The sequence below is a fragment of the Vulpes vulpes genome, chromosome 3, assembly GCF_048418805.1.
Source record: "Vulpes vulpes isolate BD-2025 chromosome 3, VulVul3, whole genome shotgun sequence".
NCBI lineage: Eukaryota > Metazoa > Chordata > Mammalia > Carnivora > Canidae > Vulpes > Vulpes vulpes.
The window spans coordinates 130210429-130223742 of NC_132782.1; the positions used below are offsets into that span (position 1 = coordinate 130210429).

Below are 13314 nucleotides of genomic sequence, written 5' to 3' on the forward strand. Positions count from 1 at the left end.
AGCTAATATAACTCCATGTTCATTACACTTCAATTAAAAATACTTGTTTAAAAAATTTAGTGAATATTTTATAATCTTAAGTTTGATGGGGATCCTTGGGTGGCTCAGTGGTTTGGCGCCTGCCTTCAGCCCAGGGCATGATCCTGGAGTCCCAGGATCGAGTTCCACGTCGGGCTCCCTGCATGGAGCCTGCCTGCTTCTCCCTCTGCCTGTGTTTCTGCCTCTCTCTCTCTGGATCTCTCATGAATAAATAAATAAAACCTTTTTAAAAAATAAAAAAGAGAGTTCTTAATTTCCCAGAATACATACCCTTGGATGAGATGACATGATGTCTGGAAGCTGGACAGAAAGTGGGGAATTGTTTAGGTGTGAAACGGGATTAACCATCTTATTTAATGAAGCTTGGTGTTTGGTACATGAGGGTTCATTGTAGTGTTTTCTCCATCTGCATATAAAATTATAAAAATAAAAATTCAGTATGTTCACTCAGTGTTTCTCAACTTGGGACAGTATCAGCATCTATGTCCTGAAGACATCTTCCTCCCCCAGACTCCCTGACCTCTACTGTTCAATATACTTTTATGGGATATTGAGTTTCTCTTTTAAAAATCACCCACTATAGTGTGATCGCTAGTGGACAAATTTGTTTGTTGGAAGCTCTTGTCTAGCTGACAAAAATATTTTTTCATTAGTCAAGAAAGGAATTTTTAAAAATTTTCTTTATCATAAAAGTACTATGTACATAAAGAGTTAAAAAAGAAAAATCAGGGGCACCCAGGTGGCTCAGTCAGTAAAGGGATGTTAGACTCAGAGCCACCTGGATGTAGCAGTGGTTCGGTATGTGATATATGGCAAGGTAAGGCATCAAAATGATAACGTGGACCAGTGGCTGATGGCCAAGAGCAGCTCAGTGCCAAGCATCTCTCTGAAAAGTGGCAGGCTCAGTAGGTAAGCAGAGTAAGCTTTTATTTTTGTTCATTTGTTCCATTTTTTTTAAAGATTTATTTATTTATTCATGAGAGGAATAGAGAGAGGAGAGAGGCAGAGACACAGGCAGAGGGAGAAGCAGGCTCCCTTCTGGGGGCCCGTTGCAGGACTTGATCCCAGGACCCCAGGATCATGCTCTGAGTCAAAGGCAGACGCTCAACCACTGAGGCACCCCAGTGCCTCCCACCCACCTTTTTTTTTTTTTAAGTGGTTTATGTTTAATCCTCTGGAAGTCTCTGTGTCAGTGAGGCTTTTCTATTCCGCTGTGTGGGGCTTTATGTGGGCATCTCTTGCCAGAAATCAGAATTTCCTGGCAAGTAAGAGAGGCAATTTGAGTAACCCAGACACAGACAAATACATCTAACTTCAACAAAAATTTTCAGGTGTCACTGAAGGTGTGTGAGAAACCAGATAGAAAGCTATAGAAAATGCCTTTGTGAAAGGTATTCTCCAGTTGATGTGTTAGTGAAGCTCTTGCCACCCCATCTCCTGAACTGGGAAAGTTCGGGCCACCACTTCACCCAGGAGAGTTCTGTTAGACCACAAGGAAAGGATCTGAGAGAGGCCAAGGAGTCGGTCCAGACCATGTGGGGCTTCTTTTCCCGCTTGGGGGCTCAGAGCAAAATGCACATGACTTGATTTGCTTCTCCTAAAAATGCTCTGGGTGCCTGATACTTAAAAAGTAGGTAAAGGTTTATTTGCATAGTCTTCGCCTGAAGAGTATATTTTGGATTTGCTCCTCATTGCTTTCGGCTCCCTTTATGAAATTGGGCCAGTCAACAGGTATCATTAGAACAAGCATATGCTTTTTTTTGGAAGGGATCAATAAAATTCTTGCTCATCTGGCAGGTTTGACGTTTCCGTAATGACATTTGGCTTATGACCAGCAAAAGCATTGTACTTGTGGAATTTGAGGTCAGGATTTAAGTGGGGAACAAGGGGAAAGCTTATGGGGAAAGGGTTGGGTCTTGGGAAGGGATGGGATTCCTATGAGTTCACCAGAGGAGATGCAGTTGGAAGCAGAAGTCTGTTGTGTTTTAAAAGAGAGAGAAGGCAAGACAGGAGCTAGTGAAGGTGTGGTGTGCGTGGTCAGGAGAGGCCTGACCTAAGGTACATTGGTCAGTCTGGGCACAGCGCTCTGCATGTAGTCCCTGGCTCATTCTTGGCCCTGAGGGTCAGAGACTAGTGAGCAGGGCCCAGGGGAAACCAGTCACCAAAGAAATTCTGTCTGGAGACAGAAGTGGATTAGATCCCAACTGCGAAGGACCCTGATTCTCTGGGCATTCGTCCAGAGAAGCTTTCTGTTTGCAGGCTCGCTTCCCTTTTCTGTCCTCGGCTCCCACCCCCAGCGGTGTCCCATTTCCCATCACCTGTCCGGTCTCCCTGAACAGCTTTTAAGTCCTGAACTAGTTCAGCTCCATAGAGGAGCTTTTGTTAAGCATTTGTTTGCTTGTAAGATTTTTTTCCCCCTATGAGATTCACTCAGCCTTCTGACATTGTCAGGGGCCTCAGTGATTGGCTTTGAACAACTGTGACCTTCGGCTGCCTGAGGACATGTAATGCCATCCCTGTTGATCCTAGATTCAAACTCCAGGATCCTTTCAGTCAACAGGAGGAAATACTAGAAATGGATATGGGGTCCTCCCTTCCTGCCTTTGGGGGTCTGTAAACTGAGACCTGTTCTCCCAACTAAGCTGCTTCTAGTCCATCTTGATGCCAGTTCCTCTAAACACACTGATTTCCTGGAGAGGCAGAGTAAATAGGCTGCCTGGGGAAGGAGTCCGAAAACCTGCGTTCAGGCTTCTGGCACTGCTTCCACCACATGTTCTTTGTCAAATGCTTCAGTAACTCCCCTTCAGTAAAGATACAGGGGTTGAATCAAGGTGCACACAGATTTTAGTAGCCTGAAAGAAGAAACCAAAATTGCCAAGGTTAAATTTGAAACAATTGGCCATAGAGATAAATGCTGGGAAAGAGCTGGCATTGCTGTTCCTATAAAAAAGAGTTCTGTTGCCCATGGATATGAAACAAGAGTGAACAGTGGACACTGGTTAGCTCATAACCACAGGCCCATTGATAGAAGCTCAGCTTTCAGTCTAAGGGAGGTTAGAGTCCTGCTGTGCTGTCCTTGAGATGACTATGGCTTCTCCTGCCTCCAGTAACGTCTGCCTCCAGTCCTCTCTCCAACTTGCAATCAGAGTGATTATTCTTAAAAATCTAAATTTGGTTGTGTTGGTCTCCTGCTTACCAGCCCTCAATAGCTCCCTAATGCCGTCAGAATGGTCTCCTGCATCATCCTTCATGATCTGGCCCCCAGTGACCTCTCAAACCTACCTCTGGTCCTCCGCACCCCTGACTCTAGTAGTTCCAAACCGTAGGCTGCTCCCAAACCTGGTCTTTCTCTCTCTTCCTTCTAAAATGCAGTTTGTTTGTTTGTTTCTTTCTTTCTTTTAAGATTTTATTTATTTATTCATGAGAGACACATAGAGAGAGGCAGAGACGTAGGCAGAAGGAGAAGCAGCCTCCTCATGGAGAACCCAATGTGGGAATCAATCCCAGAACTTTGGGATCATGCCCTGAACAGAGGCAGATGATCAACCACTGAGCCACCCAGGCATCCCTAAAATGCAGTTTCTAACACACACACACACAATCAGGGACATGCACACACATAGGCATATGCATACATGCACACAAATGTGTGTCCTGCCACCTGTCAGCTTCTCCAACCTCTTTGTTTTCAGAGCCCTCCCCACCTGTGCTGATCCTACCAAAGCACTTCCCACACCATATTGCAACCACTTGAGGACACTGCACCCTCCCATTCCAAGACAGCCCCTGGAGGCAGGTATTACACTTTGCCTGTGCACACTCAACATGGACTATCTTTCTAGTAGGCACTCAGTAAATATTTATAGGATCAGTGGAAGGCTAGGCCAAAGAGTGCATTCAGAGAAGAATGACAAGGGCTGTGGAAATAAGGTTGACTGGCTGGAGAAGAGAGCATCAGGGGTGGCATGATAATTCACCTTTCTGTCAAGGGCTCTCATGGGCAAGTGGGACATAGTTTACCCTAGTCTGTCCAGAGGGGAGAATTAGATCTGGCGAGAGGGACACCGACATGGTGCAGCTTTGAGAACGCTATGGCAGGCTACGTTTGGATGCCTTTGCAGAGAAGGGAGAGATCCCTGGTGATCTAGAGAGCACCCTGGCCCAGAAGGGCTCCAGCACCATCTCAGGAGTATGGCTAGAAGGATCCCTGTGTTAGGTGAGGTGTTCATCTGGATAATATGGAAAGTCCTTCAGACCATGGATACGAAGATCAGCAGGTCCCGATGGTTCTGAAAGCCTGTGATGATAGTCTCATCAAGGCCACAGCACCACACAATTTATAAAACTGAGCAGACATTCTAATTTCTGATTCTAATTTCTCTTCCTTAGCACCTTTCAGAGCAGTCTGCATATCCCAAATCCACCCACAATGCCTGGTCCACTCAGCTGTTCCCTCGGGAAAAGAAATAGGCAGCCGGGGAAGTCATAACTTGTCCCAGTTTTTGCAGGTAATAGTCAGAAGCAGGATCCTAAGGAAACTGAACTCTTGGGTTCCAGCCATTAAAGCAGGTAGCTTTCCCAGGGGCCTGGTGATGTTTCATGTTTCTTACCATTTTGCCTCTAGTCCACATCTAAAGTGCAAGAATACAACCATGCACAGTGGCCGTGGGGATGACCCTGGGACTAGATTGGGTGACCTCAGACAAGTCACTTCCTCTTTCTGTGACTAACTCAGTTTCTTCATGTATAAAATGGACATAATAGCAGAATTAACCTTGTAAGGATAAGATGGAAATAGTACAGAGATATATGAAGTGCTCAATAAACACTGCCTGGTGTTGTTCATACTGGGTGAGGGCAGGCCTTGGGAACACAGAGTCCAGGGCTAAAGGGGTATGTGGCGCCTCCAGATGTTCTCCAGACAGCTTCAGAAGTTCCTCAGAGCTTCCACTGAGAGCCAGGCCTGGGGGTAAGGGGCGGGAGAGGACAACCACTGACGCAGAAGAACCAAATGGGGGTGTGTGCACCCAGAGGGTACCGACATCCTGCCCTCAGTGGTCCTGAAACAATGACCCGTTAACTCTAGAAAGCTGAGGGCAGGGTGGGGTGGGGTGGGGTTGCCCCCACAGCCTCATCCCCTCCCTCCCTCCGTCCCCACTAATTCCCCACTTATGGATGGTCTTCCCACCAAGTGGAAGTTGGATACATTGATGATAAGCTTTTGAAAAGCAGTTTCTTTTCCTCTGAAGACAGGCTTCTTTTTCTGAAGACAGGTTTCTTGTTCTCAAATTCCTGCCCTCCGATGTGCTTACAGGGATGTTGCAAGGTCACAGGCCATCATCCGTATGAACCTCCGCCCACCCATGCCCGTCATGGACACGGACACAGTCAGAAGGGCGACACAGTGGCAACAGAAATACATTTGACTCTGATCTTCCTCCTCAGGAAGTCACCAGAATTCCAAGACCATGGAAGACACAGCCCAGCTTTTGCCTGACAGACTCCAGGAGCCTGACGCAAGTTTTAGCAACCATTGGAGTTTTCCAGAGGCTGGAGTCAGTCCCACTCCAGTCTACCTCATGGTGGCCTGCGTCAGCCACTACTGGCTCCATTGCTGCAGCCACACCTCCTTTCTAGTAGTTCCCACCTGTGACCAAGGTCACAGCTTTTCTGTTAGTACCTCGAGGGGCTATTGCTATTTCAATTCAGAATCTTCTTTGTCAAGGACTTGGATCGATTCCCAGTGGAGCGGAAGCCAAGGGACAGTTAACACCCCCACCCCCACCCCCAGTATCTTGCTCAAAAGCTTTTGTAGTTCCTTTCTCATAAGCCTGGAGAGTGTAATTCATCACTGTCTCAGGATGAGGTTCAGCCTCCACCAGGGCTCTCCCCAGGGAAAGGATGGGAGGCACACTGCCTCTGCCCTCTTTCTTGGTGTTGGAGTTTTATCTGGCATCCTGCAGCTCAGCTGCATTCCCAACACTCCCTCAAATAACTCTCCTGGTGGTCCTCGAGGTGGGCAGGGCTCCTGAAGGAGACTCTGCTGACAGCAACCTTCTACCCACGGATGTGGAAGTGCTTCAGCCTTCCTGCACCAAGGGATTTCTCCAAACCCAAGAGAGTTTTATTATAAGAAAAGAATTAGAACTTTCCTTTCCTTTTTTTAAAAAAAATATTTTATTTATTTATTCATGAGAGACACACAGAGAGAGGCAGAGACACAGATGGAGGGAGAAGCAGGCTCCCCATCGGGAGCCTGATGCAGGACTTGATCCCAGGACCTGGGATCAGGACCTGAGTCAAAGGCAGATGCTCAACCACTGAGCCACCCGGGTGCCCCTAGAATTTTCCTTTCCTAATTCACAAAGCAGAAGAAACAATGTTGATTTGGCCCATTCTAGCTCCAAGCAGTGTTAACCTCCAACAATAATTGTTTATATTTAGAAGGAAGGAAGGAAGGAAGGAAGGAAGGAAGGAAGGAAGGAAGGAAGGAAGGAAGGAAGGAAGGAAGGAAGGAAGAAAGAAAGAAGAAAGAAAGAAAGAAAGAAAGAAAGAAAGAAAGAAAGAAAGAAAGAAAGAAAGAAAGAAAGAACACCACCTCCTAGAGACTCAAATGCTAAAGGTTTATAGGTTGTAGGGTTTTTTGGTTTTAAATTTTTTTTCTGGTTTTTGTTGTGTGTGTGTTGGTTGGTTGGTTGTTTTTTTTCTAACGGCCACACCAGTTCCTTTGTGGTGCAATTTGAGCCCTTTGCCTGTTGTATCCTTGAAGAGAATCAGAGGGAAGATGGTAGCCTGCCTTGGCTGCTGCCCATCACAAGAACTCTGCCAGAGTTCTTATCTACCCCATCTCCCTCTCTCCCCCTCCCTCTCTCCCCCTCCCTCCCTCCCTTCCTCCCTCCCTCTCTTTCACATACACACATTCACACTTCCACATCCCTGTGCACATATTTAGTTTGAAGCCATAATCACCTGTGTCCAACTTGGCTCCTGGAGCCCTGGGTACGCAATACCATAGACATATTTTCCCCCAAGAGATGCTTATGCAGCAATCCAGACATTCTCATGCTCTGCCTTTTAATTACTTCAGGGAGTTGTAACCTCACAGTGTGGGTGAGCTTGCCAGCTGTGCTTTTCGGGAAGTTATATGGTCTGCACTCCTCTGTCTCCTCCCTTGGTGTTAGGAAATTATAGAACCAGCTCTCTTTGCTTGTCTTGGAAGTGTGCGTGCTGACCTTACCCCCACAGAGCCCGTGAGCTCCAGGGCCTTTCTGAGCCAGGCCTCAAAGCCCCTGGGGACCTGTGGTAACTCTCAGGTCTCACATCTTGCAGCCTGCTGGCCATGAGCAGGGCAGGAGAGGCCTTTGAGCTAAAAGGGTCGGTTTTCATCGGTGGCTATCCAGTCTCATTGGATGACCTACTGTGGCCCACGGGGAGCCAGAGGAGAGAATTTATGGCTCGAGGAGAACCTGCATCTCTTCCATAAAGGACCCCATTCTGGAGGCTGCCAGACACCTTATCCGCATGAAAGGAGAAGCCCCGAAGAGCCCTTCCAGCCTTCCGGCCTCTGAGGCTGCCCTATCTGTACCTCCCTGAGGGGGCCCGGGATGGGGAATGGCTGAAAGCAAATCTCTCATAGCTGCTGACTTTTTAATTAAACTTTTCTCTGTACAATCCCCTCTGATTTTGTTTATGCATCCTTCCTGGAGGTGACCAGATCACACTTTTGGCTCTAGTTTTAACTTCTCCACTTTACCAAAGTCCGGCACACATCCCTCTGTAAATAAGGGAGGGGGTGGGCGATGGTGTTTTTCCTGGCACTCTCCCATAGATACTTGTCCAGCTCGGCTCTAAGTGGCCAGCGCCTGTCTGATTTGCCCCTGTGGGCTATGTTAGCTTTTTACACCTCACTCCTCAGCCTAAAGCCACTAGGGTGCAATTTTCTTTCTTCGCTTATCTCATCCCTTGGCATGGATTCCACTACTGTTGCCTCCTATCTGCATACCTGCTTTCTTGGTGGCTGTCCACATCCCTCTTGCCCTTCTCAGTCTGTTGGGGAGGGCCTTGCCAGCCTCTCTCCTTGGCACTTGGCTTCTCCCTGAGGGTTTCTCTCTGCAAATAAGGTCATTAATCACTGCCCTGGCCACAGACTCTGATATTATGGCCTTGCAGGAAGCCACTTGCTCACCTGGTGTGGTGATGGTCACTGGATACGTCTCAGCAAAGCCTGCAAGGCCTGAGCCCCGCAATGTCCCTGCCTCAGAACGCCAAACGGCTCAGGATTCCTTGACAGATGGTGTTTTCCACACCTAGAAATGTGTACTTTCATAACCTCTAATTTCAGAAGAGCTGCCTAATTGAAATGTTGAGTTGGATGTTACATATTTTTTCAGAATAGCAGAGTAAATCCAACTCTCTATAGGTTTCTTTTATTGAATTTTTTTTTAAAGGAATGATACATTCGCATGGTTCAAATCCCCCAATGTATCAGCTTTTTTTTTTTTTTAAGATTTTCTTTCTTTATTCATGAGAGACCCACAGAGAGAGGCAGAGACATAGGCAGAGGGAGAAGCAGGCTCCCTGAGGGTAGCCCAATGGCGGGACTCGATCCCAGGACCCCGGGATCACGCTCTGAGCCAAAGGCAGATGCTCAACCACTGAGCCACCCAGGCACCTCAGTATCATCTCTTATGCACAAAACTTTCTCCTAACCTTGTCTTCCTCCTGCCCAGTTTCCACCCCGTGTGCTCAGTTTCCTGTAGATCTCAGCTCTTGATGGATCTTGATAATCTTGTACCGGATTCAGAATCATTCAACCACTTAAAAAACAATGACACGCTGGCTAGTTAAATAGAAAAGGAGGCCTCTTTCACTGTGTCACCCGTTTGCTGTTTAGGATTGAGCTGCCCGCCCCTCCCCTACCCCGGGCTGTACCCATTCTGTCCGCAGGTCTTTCTCTATCTCTACAACATGGCCTTTGTAGGACTATGAATTTTTATCTCCTCCATCTTTGTCTAAGCATCTTTGTTTCAGTGTCTCAAAGCTTAAAGCAGATTCCATTACTTGGAAGCTTAGTGACTTGGCCCCCAGTTAATCAGATAAGCGCTAGAAAAATTCCCTGGAAACCTCCAACAGGTAGACATGAAAGATTCAGCACAATTGGTTTATCATGACAGGATGCCGGGCGGACACCATCCGAATGGAGGAGACCCTATGGTCACCCAAAGAACCCACAGGGGGCTCCGGGGGTCTGGGGGACGCGTGGGAAGGCAGGCAGCCAGGCTCAGCCTCCGGCCGGGTGTGCACCACAGCCCAAGGTCGGCGGCCCGGGGAAGCAGGACGCCAGCATCCCTAGTCCCAGTTAGTCTGGGCAGAGACCTCTAGAGACATCGGGCCGCCCACCTCCGGGCACACACACACACACACACACACACACAGTCAGTGTCACCTAATACATATGTCCCAGCTTTTCACTACTCGGAAGTGCTTTTAAGTCACTGCCCCACACAGTTCTGCATTGGGTAGGAGGGGCCACCGTGCCCGATGGCTCAGCTGTGCAGCTGGAGTCCCCCCCTGCGCAAACTTTCTCTGGGTTTGCCCTGCTGCCCTCCAGATCTCTGGCCCAGTGCTGCGGTTAAAGATGCCGCCTGGTGATCACAGACGTGGCCCCAGGTATCACAAGATTCAGAACGACCAAAGAGGCCACTGCTGTGGTCCCACAGAGCATTAACTTTCATTTATGAACCTGTAAAAGCTGGCGTTTTTATATGGCGTGTGTGATTTATGTAGTAATATCTTATTAAATATTTAATTAACAAGAAAATGCCACACCCGGTGGAACTGGAACATTGGCACTTTGTACCAGGGACACATGAAGGGGAATCAAGGACTTGCCTTGGATAAATTACCTGGTCTCTAATTAGGAGCTGGGAGGAGACAGCAGTGACCCCTTCCCCGAGGACTAGCTCCTGGGGTGTTCGTTCTAGCTCAAGCCTGATGTTAGGGATATTTGTCCAGCCTCTGAGCAGGAACCTGGAGCTGCCTGGCTCGCGGGCGAGTCCCTCTTAGACAGGAGATGCAAACACACAGGTGAAGTGTGCCACAGCTGGAAAGCTGGAAGGACTCTTCCCCGAGGACTATGGGGTAGAGTCACAGAGGCTGGGGCTGTAGAGGCAAACCTAGGTCTGTGGATAAAAAGGATGGGGGAGTCCCGAGATGTGCTGAGTGGGGGGCGCCTGGCCAATGTCTGAATGGAGCACCAGCGACATCCATATTAGGGAATCGTCACAGCATGAATCTAGAAGACATGGGAGCCTGGAGGTGTGGGTGGATTGAGAAGAGGAGAGGCTAAGGATGAGCCCCAAACAGCTGTCCATAAGTTAGAGGCCAGGACTTCTGTGGGCAGGGCACAGCTAGGGCAGTAGTGATGCCCTAGGGCTTGGGCCTGCGTCTCAGGGGTGAGGATGTAACCGCTGTGGGTGGGGTGTCCTGGGTGGAGCACAGGGGACCGGTGCCTGTCTGAAGCATGGTCAGCAGCCTTCATGGCCTAGTCCATGTTCTCAGCCCTGCCCTCAGACTGCCAGCAGTGGATGGCAGCAGGAGGAAATGAACATGGACTTTCAGTGGAGCTTTCCAGATCTTCATGTGGACCATGGCTCAGCGATCTGGAGGATGGGTGGGTGTGATCCCAGGGACCGTCCTTGATGAGGGGAGTCACAGTGGGTGATAGAGATGGGTGGAGTGTGTGGTGGAGTCCTGTGCCTGAATCCAGGATTACTACTGCCGGTTGGTTGTGACCATCTCTCCCCGGTTCCGCATTCAGGGATGCCATGGTCACATCCTGAAATTGACCGCGGTGAGGAGACTGACACTATGAGACTGGCAGATGTTAGAAATCAGGGTTTTATTTTGCACAGAACTGGTTGTGAAACCTTTAGCAGCACACCCCTGGGGGATAGGGCCTGTTGGCAAGTGGAAAGGGATGAGTTTAAAATGAGGGGCCTGGAGTGCTAAGGAGTTTGGACTTTATCTGGAAACCTGTGGAGAGCCATTGAGAAACAGTATAATTACAGTGCGTTGCTTGAGACGGCAGTGTTTTTAACCATTTCCCTGGGATCAAATACTGGCTCTGCCACTTGCTAGAGATATAATTTTAGGCAGGTTACTTAACCTCTCTGGGTCTTGGTTTCCTTATCTGTGAAATGGGAGAAATAATGCCTACTTCATAGGATTACTATGAGCTTTAAACGAGTTTTCCAGGTGAAGCACTTAGAACACAGCCTGGCATGCAGTGAGCACTCAGTAAGTGTTAGCTGTTATAGAAACATTCAGACCACTGGATGATGTGATCATCTTTGTCTTTCAGAACAAATACTTCGGTGTGGAGAACAGATTGAAAGGCGCAAGACAGAAGGCAGGAAGAGCAGGCAAGGAGCAGTCAATAGACCAGGGGTGGTGGGAGCCTGGAAAGGTGAAGAAGGGAAGAGAAGAGGCTTGGAGCCACCTGGGTGGGATGGAGAGGGCAGGAGGTGAAGAGCAAGGAAGGGAAGTTACAGTGGGCAGGGGGTGATCAGGAAAGTGTTGAAGGAAGGAGTAGATGTTGTAGGGCTGGGTCTTGAAGAGGGATCTCGGCAGAGAAGAGGAAGGAGGACCTGGTGGGTAGAAGTGGCGTAAGAAGAGAACAGGGTTTTTCAGAGAGTGTTGGCATTTGTGGGTTTTCAATAATCAGTTGTCATTTGATTTTTTTAAATGTTTAATTGATGCAGCTGGAATGAAAACTAAAGAAAAAACAGTAGGCTTAAAAAAAAAATTACCCATAAGCTTCCTGTCTGCACTCTGTTGTACCTCCAGCACCTTGGTGACTGGCCCAGGCATCATCCTTGACTTGCCCAGTAGGCAGGCTTCCAGCCCAGAGCCGCTTGCCCCTCCTGGGTACCCACGTTGGAATGGGCCTTAGGAAAGTAGCCAAACACTAGAGGGGCTAAGCCTCTTGGTCTTGCATGAGGGGGAGAGAGCTCTTTCCTGTCTACACTGCACCCAGCTTTTGGAGCCTTCCTGTTGTCACAAAGGCTCTTTGTTGGTGGCAAAGGCTCTTTCAGCCAGTGGGGCAATATTTCACCCTTGCCACGCTTTGAACGCGATTGCCAGGGGCTAGCTAACTGTGTCACAGGCTTCATATTGCATCAGCCTGTCCTCTGGGAGATTAGTTTGGGGGATAATACAAACTGTGTTATAGCCATTGCTGCATAGTAGTGTAGGGGAGAGATAATGGGTGTGCTCTTTGCTGGGACATTCAGGCCTGGAACCTTCCACAGTTCACCTGCCCCAACCAGCCACTCTCCTACTGGCCTGGAGAAGGATTGGCAGTGGCAAAGTGCAGGACTTCTCTCCTGTTCTATTCTCACACGGTCTCTCCTTGGCTACCATCCACTGTCCCTCCTGCCGAATGAGATGGAAAAATAAAGATGTGACCATGATGCCAAGTAGGTGAACAGATAGTAGGGAGCCAAACCAGACCAGATTAAGTGACTTGGTGAATTCGGCATATTAGGAGGAAGAAGATAAATACATATAAGAAAGATAAACAGGCAGAGGGGCATCTGGGTAGCTCAGTTGGTTGAGGTTATGATCTCAGGGTCATGAGATTGAACCCCGTATCAGGCTCTAAACTCAGTGGGAAGTCTGCTTGAGATTCTCTCTCTCTCTCTCTCCATGTGGCCCTCCCCCCATACTGCTTGCTCATTCTCTCTCTCAAATAAATAAATGTTAAAACAACAACAACAACAACAAAGATAGGCAGACATTGCTTCTAGCTTTGGTCATTATTTCTCGAAATATTTCTCAGATACTTTCCTCCCAAGGTACCCATGTCTGCCATGCCTTAAGTGACATATACCAGGAAGCGTAAAGCAGAGTTGTGTACGATAACCTTTGGCAAGCTAGTAAAGTGGTATAGATTTAGACCATCCTAGAACCAGCTCCCAATTAGGGACTTTTCTCAGATGAATTATTTGGCTGTGTTGGACTCTCCACTCGAGCTGTGGCAGGTTATTTGGGCTCCCTTCCTAAGATGGCAGCCAGTTTATCTTCTGCAAGCCAGGTCTGCCCAGCAGCAACCAGCCGGTGCTTATTCTTTTCCAGGCACTGGCAGGACTGCCTGGAAACTCTCCTTCACTCCTCCCCTAGCCTCATCTACTGACAGGTCTGTTGACCTGAAACAGTGGGAACTAGAAGCCACAGCTTCATCTTCCTCTTTCTCTGGTCCCTGGTAGGAATGTG

General features: G+C 48.3%; 1 protein-coding gene across 10 annotated transcripts in view; it reads left to right on the forward strand.

Moving 5' to 3' along the window:
• BCAR3 (BCAR3 adaptor protein, NSP family member) overlaps nucleotides 1–13314 on the forward strand; it is a 242911-nt gene that overhangs the window by 41265 nt on the left and 188332 nt on the right. The gene's annotated exons all lie outside the window — the stretch shown is intronic.